This window comes from Carlito syrichta, unplaced genomic scaffold (assembly GCF_000164805.1).
Source record: "Carlito syrichta isolate Samal-C Ts95f unplaced genomic scaffold, Tarsius_syrichta-2.0.1 Scaffold305681, whole genome shotgun sequence".
NCBI classification, from domain to species: Eukaryota; Metazoa; Chordata; class Mammalia; order Primates; family Tarsiidae; genus Carlito; species Carlito syrichta.
The window spans coordinates 931,617-942,476 of NW_007249777.1; positions in this window are offsets into that span (position 1 = coordinate 931,617).

Below are 10,860 nucleotides of genomic sequence, written 5' to 3' on the forward strand. Positions count from 1 at the left end.
CCCAGGCGGGTCTCGAACCCGCGGCTCAGGCAATCCACTCACCTCAGACTCCCAAAGGCGTGGGATTACAAGCTGAGTCACCGAGCTCGGCTGCTAATTTTTACATATACTGTAGAGAGGAGATTTCTCCGAGGTGCCCAGGCTCATCTAGAATCCCTGTTCTGTCCCACAAATTTTAGGCACTCTCTGGCTTCTCCAAATTCCATTCCCCATCACTTCAACTCACTGAGATCTCCACCCTCTCTTAATGTTCCGCCTCATAGCTTTTGGTGGAAAGTAAACTGGGATAATTGTAGGGCTAACATCATCTTTTCTCTTTCTCCCAGGGGTCACTGATTTATGTCACTTGTTGTCCACTGCCCGAAAACATTATATATTTCATCTATTTTCTAGTTGTATATAGCAATTCCCATAGCAGTTAATCCTTCACGGGTGGAAGCTTTGATGATGCTTTCTTGAGTCTGTAGACATAGAAGTTGTTGATATAAACCTTTTAGTCCCATTTTGTATGTGAGTGATTGATATCCAACCTTAGGAAATAGTCTCCATTATAGAAAAATACCTCCCCTTCCCTTTCTAAATTTCACTCTCCAACTCTTATTTTTAGTGAAGAATAGTTATAGATTAAATGACTTGAATATCATAAGCTGTACACTTGAACTTGCATTTTCCTTACTGGAGCTGTTTAAAGAAATAGAAAAAGGTTTTCTGAAATTTCATTAATTAGTTCATTAGGTTGGTTTTACCATCTTAAAGAAACTTTCAGTTTCGTTTCTGCCAACTTCAGAATAGACTTTAAAACCATTTGTATTTTCATTTATATAATGTGGCTATAAAATGTTCTTCTGGTGTTTCATAGGAATTAGAAAACATGTAACATACAGTGAGAATGTGAAATGGGGAAAATTGTCTAATTATCAAAATCACCCTTTGAGGTAAGTAGCTTACGCTTCTCTTTGGCCTTGAAAATGCACCTGTGACATGCTGTGAGAAGAAAGAAAATTGGTAATCCAACAAGAACAGGAAGAGGAGCACTGCTAAAGCAATCTAGAACAGATACAGAGAGTCTGTCCTCACCTCTGGCAGAGCACAGAAACCATGGATAAAACAGAAACAAATTCTATGTCTAGTGGACATGTGACCCCCAAGCTGTAGGAGTCAAAGCCAGCACCCTGACAACCACTGTTGGGGCATGTGGAGATTTTGCCTGTCTTTCGATGTTGTTGTGGCTCAACCCTCTGCAAAAGTTTGAAGCTTTGGGCAACCTTCTAGACATTTATTCTCTCACATGAGTAGAATTTTACCTGGGGAGAGAAGTTCACTGATGGGAGAAAAGTGGTTTCCTGTGTAACTATGCAAGCCTGGCATGTTGGATACAGCATTTTTCTCTAGAAAAATAACCATCTGATAATATCAGATTTCTGCTTTGAAGAGTGTAAGTGGCCCTTTCAAAGGTGCTTTTACAACAACTTGTACTTTATAAATCAAAATTTGTAGTTTTGCTTGAGGAAACAAGCTGCTTAAGCAGGCCCATTTTAGAAAATCTTTTCTGAGACTCTCACTTTTCACTCCATCATTTCAAGTATGAAGTCTAGTACTTTTGGCATCATGGGTATTTATTCAATTTCTTTACATGCTTTACCGTAAGAAACCAGAATGATTGTGTTCATTTTTTAGTTAGTTAGTTTGTTTGTTTGTTTTGTTTTTGTAGGTGATAAACTCTTTCCATTTGAACATCTCAGAGGGATGTATTTAGATTGCCCCTAGGCATTGCTGGGCAAAGCTGTACTAACTTCTTCGTCAAAACTTCTATTTTTTTTCTCTTGCCATAGGAGATTAAAAAAAAAAAATGAACTGCTGTCAAGGCAGAAATTGGTTATGCTACCTAGAGTCTCAGATGAGAAAAATTGTGAGAGAGTATAAGTTGTTAGGAATAGAAAGATTCCTTAGTCAAATGCCCAGTCACTTCATTGTTTTGCTTACCTAGTAAATACATGCTGTGCGGACCTCTGGGTGACATGCGCTATTGCTTGAGGTTGGGAACATGAAGATGAACAGTAGAAAGCTCCTGTTCTGGAGGAGCTTGGAGTCTAGTGACATAACATCCAGATACGATTAGGGGTTACATGTCAAGATGAAGGTAGGGGGAACTACAAGAACGTGCAGGAAAGGTATCATCTCACCAAGCAAGGAGACACCCTGACAGCTACCAGATACATAAAAATAGTTTGTATTTTTTATATCATTGGAACTGAATGAAAGTTGTAAAAATCAGGGGTAGAAAATGCTACCTATTTCTGCAGTCCTCCAGTGCAGAAATTGTGGTGTTGTTGAAAGAAGACAAACAGTTGATGGATTAGCTGTAGTGCTCTTACTGCAGAGTGGAAGGTAGACAAATACCAGTTTCACAGGAGAATCTCTGAAGGATATTGACTCCAGATATCCATAAGCCAAGACTTTATTTTTTATTTTTGAGTCAGTGTCTTACTCTGTTGCCCAGGGTGGAGTGCAGTGGCACACTCACGGCCACCACAGCCTCAACCTGCTGGGCTCAGGAGATCCTTCTGCCTCAGCCTCCAAAGTAGCTGGAAACACAGGTGCACACCACCACTCCCCAAAAATTATTTATTTATTTATTGTAGAGATGAAGTCTTGCTAAATTACCTAGGCTGATCTCAAATCCCTGGACTCAGGCAATCCTCTCACCTCTGCCTCCTAAAGTGCTGGGAATGCAGGTGTGAGCCATCGTGCCCAACCTAAACCAGCACTCTAAAAATAATTATACACATTTAAAAAAAGGTATTATGGTGCTACTTTTAATTTGTTTGTAATACAAATATAATGAAACACCGTCCCTTGGTTTTTATATCAAATATAACCAATGCTTCCACTTCTGAATCATATTACAAATGATTAGATCAAATTATTAGTGAGAATAGATAAATTTTTTTCTGATAAAAAGGTTCATAACATTTTGCAGAGTAATAAAATAAGTTTGATCAGCCACATTTACAAGTGACCCTCATGAAGGCCTGGGACTTGTAGCAATTTCATGGAACTCTAAAGGAGCAGTTTGAATCTCACCCACTAGGAGACTGCAGTGATGGGCAGCTAATCTCACTTGGGGGCGAATCTAGCTGGCCACCCAAAATCTCAAAAAGCTACCTGGCTTTTCTCCACTGGTTCAAAGTCAAAGTACCTTTTTTGGAAGGGATTGAAGAAATCACTTCGGTTTTTAAAAATAGATATAACTCACTTCATTATATAGAAGAATTTATAAGCTATAGATCTGTGCATTAATTTGTAGATACACAAAGATGTTAGGATTTAGCCCTCTCTGAGTTGCTATATTATTTAGCCCTCAAGAGCTGCTATATTATTTAAGACAACTTGGTTTCTCAACATTTAATTTTTAATTGCCTTAATTTAAAATTTCTTTGCTTAATTTTTAATGGTCTCTTCTTTACGTTTGTTTCTCCCAGATCTTAAGTTGGCAAAGAGTGTCTCAACAATGTGGGGGAAATGGTACTTGGAACCTGAGGGTGTGCTGAAGTCACTGGCACCAGGGATGGGCTGTAGTTCAAGTGCCCATGAATGGAGTACTGGCTGGATGCTGGTCAAGTGAAACTTTAAAGCGGATGAGCAGCTTCCAGAGAAATGTCATCTGAAACTTGGATAATGTGGAGAATCTTGGAGATCAGTCTAGAAATTCATGAGGCTGGTAAATATTTTTTTCCAGACCTGGCCCTGTTAATAAAACACTGCTGATCTTGCAACAAGAACCTAAGCATAATTCTCTACCAAGGCAGTTTTATTGCTAATGCAGGTCTTTCATGTTATTTTAATTCTTTTATGTTCCTAGTCATGGGGAGCCATCTATTAGGTCTCAGACAATGGGTCTGGGTTTATTTGTGTTGTTACTATTTGGGAAATACTAACAGCAACAACAATAATTACAATAAGAATTGCTGATAGGGAAGCTGAAGATTGTTCTGGGTGATACATTGTTGTTATGTGTCTGTTATGTTAACCAAGCCTCCAAAATGGATCATCAATTTGGAATTTAGCTCCCTGATGTAAGATGTTATCTCTCTTTAACATTTCCAGAAATTTCTAGAAAGCAACTCACTCGTACATGTAAATTTAGACATTCTCACAGATGCCCGGCTACCCTGTAGTATGGCATTATGGAAATCCAATGTGCTAGTCAGCAGTCACTTGCAGCTTCCAAAAGTTAATGCCTTTAGTAGGAGATGTTTTGCTATTAGCGAGGACTTTAAGTTATGGGACCAGACTCCACAACCAATGTCTAATCTATCTTGCAGTTAAGTTTATAGCAACAAGATGGTACTGCCTAGCTAGATATGCTAAATTCCTTGCATAGGTGGTGTTACAGTTCTACTCTAAATAAAGCAATCAATCAATATTTCTTCTCTGCTTACACTCCAATCTTTAGAACTGCTTGTTACGCTAGCTAGATGGATTTACTTAGGGCAGTGAAAGACATTCAGCAAGTCCATCCAATTTCTTGATTTATTTGCTATTGATGCATAAAATAAGCTTGTCTGTGAAATAGCCAGGTTGAAATTGCTGTTCTCATGCATTTTCATTGTTATTATTTGGCTAGACTGACTCTTGAGGGTCAAATTAAAACTCATTCACCCAGAGCTACATGAGTGACGATAGATAGCTTCTTCCATTAAAATCAGTACCAGTACTGTATTTGAATAAGATTGTTGAGGATCTTAGATCATATCCAGATCTACCACATTTTCTGAAAGCAAAGGAAGAGAAATGTTTCTGTGAACTGCTCATCTAAGAAACTTGTCTGAATTTAACATTTCAGATTTTATTGCCATTAAAAATGAAGAGAAATTATTATAAACCTGAGAACTCAATGGCAGCATATATGGAACTTTCTAGCACTAAAAATAATAATGGTAGTATTTATATTTTGTGTTGTCTTATAGTTGACAAAAGGCAGGTGTTATGTCTCCTAATACAACAGCTGAAGATACTTTTAAAATAAACTATTGTCAGCTCGCTTGAAGACTGAATAATTTTAAAAATTCTGAGAGATAGTCATTATTCAGAGATACTTAAAGTTCTATCTTCCCCAACTTTAATAATACAAAATCCTTTAGAAAAAATTTATAGATGTTTTAGTTTTTTTTGTTACAAAAATTGCTATTGCAAAATACTAAATGATCTATAGTTCTGTGTTCTATGTTCTATAGTTCTAAAGGAAACAATAATTTGGTACTCTTTCCAAAATATACATTCATTTTGTTGACTTCTACTTAAAAATACTTTTTTAAAATTGCATGGAGCTTAGAAATAATTCTGGCCCAAAGCCTTCATTGTATAGAGGAGGAAAGGAACACATACAGGGTTAAGTGACTTGCCCAAGGTCACTTACTTATGTCAACTGACTTTGGAAACTTCATCTATTACTCTTAGTTTTCTATTTGTTAAATGAAATCTTTACAATATAGTGCCATAGTTTCAAAACAGGATTTTGTAATGCACAGCCAGTCTTAATAGGTCAAGCAATTCTTATGCCAAATTTAAGGCATGTAGGGCACTTTGTTCTTCTAGGTTTAAACAATATGATCCATAAAAGTTGGAGTATTCCCAATTGCTTCCTGCACCTATTTTGGTACAGGCTTTTTTAAAAAATGGGATAAGAAGATGGCTGCCATTCAAAATAAACTGCCACTTGTATACCTAATCCTGAATTGTACCCCGCATCTTTAAAATGAAATAAAAATTGAAAATAAAATTTTTTTAAAGCAAAATAAACTGCAGCATTAGAGAATGCACTTTGGCTTTTCTGGTGAGCCAAGTAGAAGACTGTTCTCTTGGCTTCAAGAAAACAGTGGATCCTAAGAAGCTTGAGGCTGCTGGTATATGATACTGCAAAATCTTGTCTGTTTATCTTACCACTATGCTGACATAGGCTGTAAACCTTTGTCCAGGACAAAATAATAATTTGGCAACTAAATATGTTATTTGTATAGAAAACTCCTCTTCATCTCAGTGTACTGACTTATGCCTTCACTCGCTACAGACATCAAATGAACTTCACTTAATAATGGAGTAGATAGAAATCCAAAATGGTGCCCACTGCAGCAATTTCTTCATCATCGTGACACTTCTAAGGCCACTTGGAAAAGAAGCCAGGAAACAAGGACAGCTCATGAATCCATACAAACTAACTCCTCTTATGCTGTTTTCTTGTCATTCCTCCCATTAAATCTACATATTCTTCCTGCATCTCTAATGATCACTCCTTTGTAAGGACTGAATCACTCTTACAAGTGTATTTCTTGCAGTGTTGTATTTTTTTCCTAGGGAAAAATTTAAGGATAATTTAAGGGTTTTGGACATGATTGTTTTTTAACTAGAAACAATTTCTCTTTTTATTTAAGGCACTGGATCAGGAACTTGAAACATTATACATTTTCTGTTACTTTTGGCAGTCAAATTAAGTCTTAAGTGAAAGTACTGAGTAACCTACAGCGTATTCATTTGTCAATGTAATGTCCTGAGTAGCACACTTTAAACTTTTAAGCATATACATTTTTAAAAGATCTCCCTATAAATAGCTACTGGGGAAAATTTTAATGTACAAAAGCTCTGAGTCATCTGTCTCATCCACTGCTTCTGTCATGAGAGAGGGAACAGAATTTGTCATTGGGGCATCCTTTTTCTGAATTTGAAAATGGCCGTAGAAGTGTCACCAACAATGGTCCAGGTGCTTTTACATATCGTGTATCTAAGGGACTTGATTCTTTTATTATAATCTAGAAATAAAACTTAAGCAATTAAAATAATAAAATTTGACCTTGGGCATTATCATAAAATGTTTTTGAGACTCTGAATGTATCATTTTTGGTCAAATCATTCAACCTTGTCTTTCAAGTAGCACAGACCAAGCTAAAGTCATGTCCATGTGACCTAGTGGTCAGCTAAGGAATGCTGTTCTATGGGATTCAGAGAAAATCTACTTGAATTACCATGCATACTGCATAGAAGTCTAATGTCTTCATCACCATTTCTGTGACTTTCTGGTGGAGGGAGATCCTGGAGCTTATATTTTCATGATCACCTTTGGCTCTGCTTTGGCTTCTGATGAGCTATTGTTCTTTATTCTTCATCTTATGGCTGTTCTTACTTCTCAATCAAGTGTGGACACAAAGGGGAAATAGATTCTTTTGCTTGATCCTCCTTCCACCCTAGAGCGATATTAATGCAGGTTAATCACATAAAATAGGACTTTCACTAAAGGTGAAAGTTTACATTGGTGAGAGGGTCTATCATTGTACTACTACCATAAACAACAGACAATTGTATGTTAGATAATCCTTGTCTTTTATTAACCCAATGCTTTTTCTCTTTCATTTATTTTTATATGAACTTAAAAAAACCCTAATTTTGTTAAAATTTTTGGACAACATGGAAGGGTATATATGGCAAAAAATATTCTTACATGAGATCTCAATGACTTTCCTCAGAAATAATCACTGTTAATGGTTTTTATATACTTGTATAACATTTGTATACATCTACAACTTTATGTCTGTATCAAAATCCCTTTTTGTAGATAAATTATCATACTATACTCAATATTTTGTACCTTGCATTTTAAACAAAAAAAATATTTTTGAGGAATCTGGTGTCAGCACCTGTAGATGTGCTTTTTTCTTTGAGTAGCAGAAGAATATTCTATTGTAAGAAGTACTGTAATTTATTTTTGTTTTTATTTATTTTTTTGAGTCAGGGTCTCACTCTGTTGCCTAGGCTGGAGTGCAATGGCACAGTCATGATAATCACAGCTCATGGCAGCCCCAACCTCCTGGGTGCAGGCAATCCTTCCACCTCAGCCTACTGAGTAGCTGGTACTACAGGCGCACGCCACCATGCCCAGCTAATTTTTTATTTTTTTACAGAGATGATGTCTCACTATGTTACCAGGCTGGTCTTGAACTCCTGGGCTTAAGCAATCCACCCACATCAGCCTCCCAAAGTTCTGGGATTACAGGTGTGAGCCACCGTGCCTGGTGACATGTACCATAATTTATTAACAAGTCACCTCTTTAAGATATTCAAAATGTTTCTATTCTGTTGCTATTTTAATAGGCCCCCAATGTGTACATAATTGAGGGTTTCATAGAATAAATTTTTATGAGTGGATTTTTTTGTTTAACTGGTATTTGGATATTTAATTTCAATGAATATGGCTCTCTTTTAGAATCAACTTGTCTTTCTCTACACCCCAAAATCTCATTTGTAGAGACTACTGTGATCACATTGAATTCATTAAATAATTTAGGGAAAATTATATTTTACCATTGTATTTTTATCCAAAAGCAGAATACACTGTATGTTTTTATTTTATGTATTTTAGTAGATTTTAAAATTTCTATGTTCATTTCTTGTTAGACTTTTAAAAATTAAATGTTTAATTTTGACTTCATTGTAGATTTACATTCGGTTGTAAGAAATAATTCTGTGGAATCCCAAACTTTACTCAGTCCACCCCCTCCATGTTAACATCTTGTGATGTTAAAATACAGTATCACAACCAGGATAACAATGTGTTTTATTGGTTGGAGTGTTCTAAATAGGTCAGTTAAATTGTATTGTGTAAGGTGGTGTACAACCTTTTTCATTTGCTGTTTGGAAGTTCTATCAATTGCTGAGAGGGGAGTGTTGATGGTCCCAACTATAATTGTGGATTTATCTATTTCTCTTTTCAGCTCAATCAATGTTTGATTCATATATTTACGTTTTTAGTTTTTTGAGTCTCACTCTGTCACCCAGGCTGGAGTACAGTGGCATGCTGATGGTTCACCTCAGCCTTGACCTGGGCTCAGGCAATCCATCTGCCTCAGCCTCTTGAGTAGCTGGGACTACAGGCACATGCCCCTATGCCTGGATGATTTTTTTGGTAGAGACAAGGTCTTGCTGTGTTACCTAGGCTGATCTCGAACTGCTGGGCTCAAGCAATCCTCCCTCCCCAGTCTCCCAAAGTGCTGGGATTACAGGTGTGAGCTACTGCACCCAGCCAGACTCATATATTTAGATGCTCTGTTGTTTAGTGTATACATTTTTAGGATTGTTATGCCTTCTTGATGCATTTATCATTTTATTATAATATAATAATGTCTCTATAATGTTCTTTGTTCTTACGTCTACCTTATCTGATATTAATATAGCCACTCCTGCTTTTAAAAAATTAGCATTTTCATGATTTATTTATTTTAAAAATCTTTTTACTTTCAACCTACCTATATAGGTTATGTTATTAAATTTTAGGTGACTTTCTTATAAACGGCATATAGTTGAGTCATTTTTTCTTTTATCCACTTTGTCAATTTCTGATTTTTATTGTTACATTTGAACTATTTACCCTTATGCTATTTTTCCCCCATTTTGTTCATCTTTTCTTCCTTCCTTCCTTCCTTCCTTCCTTTCTTTCTTTCTTTCTTTCTTTCTTTCTTGTCTTTTCTAGGTTTAAAAACCTTTTTATTTAAAAAAATGTTAGGCGCATAAGTGATCATCATACAGGTAAAGTTTGGTACCCTTACTGATGTTATGTGCCTCCCCCCACAGTGTCCCACTACTGCCAATCCCTTATAGTATTATGGTAAATGTTTACAGTTCGCTTTTGAGTGAGAACATGTGGTACTCAGATCTTTGTTTCTGTGATAAATCACTGAGTATTATCAACTCTAAATCCATCCAAGTTGTGAAGTTCATAATTTTGTTTTTCTTTCTGACTGCATAATATTCCATCATGTAAATGCACCACATTTTCTTTGTCCAGTCCTCTTTCAATGAGCAGCATGGTTGGTTCCATATTTTCGCTATTGTGAATAACGCTGCAATAAAGATGCATGTGCAGGTATTTTTTTATAGAGTGATTTGAGTTTCTCCAGGTATGTTCCCAGCAGGGGAATTACTGTATGGAAGACTGATTTTTAGATCTTTCAGAAATCACCACACTATTTTTCACAGAGTCTGTACTATTTTACACTCCCACCAACAGTGTAGAAGTGTTTCCTTTTCCCCGCATCCTCTCCAGCATCTGTTGTTTTTTGAGTTATTGATGATGGCCATCCTGACTGAAGTTAGGTGGTATCTCAGTGTGGTTTTAATTTTAAGCTAATTTTTGATATGCTAGTGCTTAAGTCTGACATTTCACTTTTTGATTTCTATTTGTTTCTTCTTCTTCTTGTTCTTTCTCTTTGCTTATTTTCCTGGGAGTTTCTTAAACATTTTAAAAAAATTCCATCTTTTTGTATTCCTAGTACCTTTGAGTGTATTACACGGTACAGTTTCCTTAGTGGTTGCTCTGGGTTTTACAACATATATATTTGTGATTTATCATGTTTGCCCCTTCCAGTTAAGTGTGGAAACTACTCTTTTTTACGGTTTACCTTTTCCACTTTTAAATAGCATAGTTGCAAGTATTAAGTGGTGTTATGATTTTTGTTTCAATCGTAGCATATCTGTTAGAGAGCTCATGAGAGGGATCGTCTCCAGCCTTGCTTTTCTCACTGTGTTTTACTTCTTTACACTCAGAAATAGCTTCGTTTGCATTTTGTTTCTGTTTGAAGAACTTCCAGTAGCCATTATCTAAGGTACCTGCTGGAGCGCTTACTGTTCCCTGCTGTTGCTGCTTGAGGAGGCTGAAGGAAGGTCACCAGCGTTGTCACCTCCTGTGTGCCTCTGGGTGAAGGAATGAAGCCTCTGGTCTGTGGGAACAAAGAAAACTTACGGGGCTAGGTGCTTGTGGTGGTGAGGTCCTCTTTGCCCCCAATTCCCCCACCAGTGTCTTTTGGTGGAAGAGGA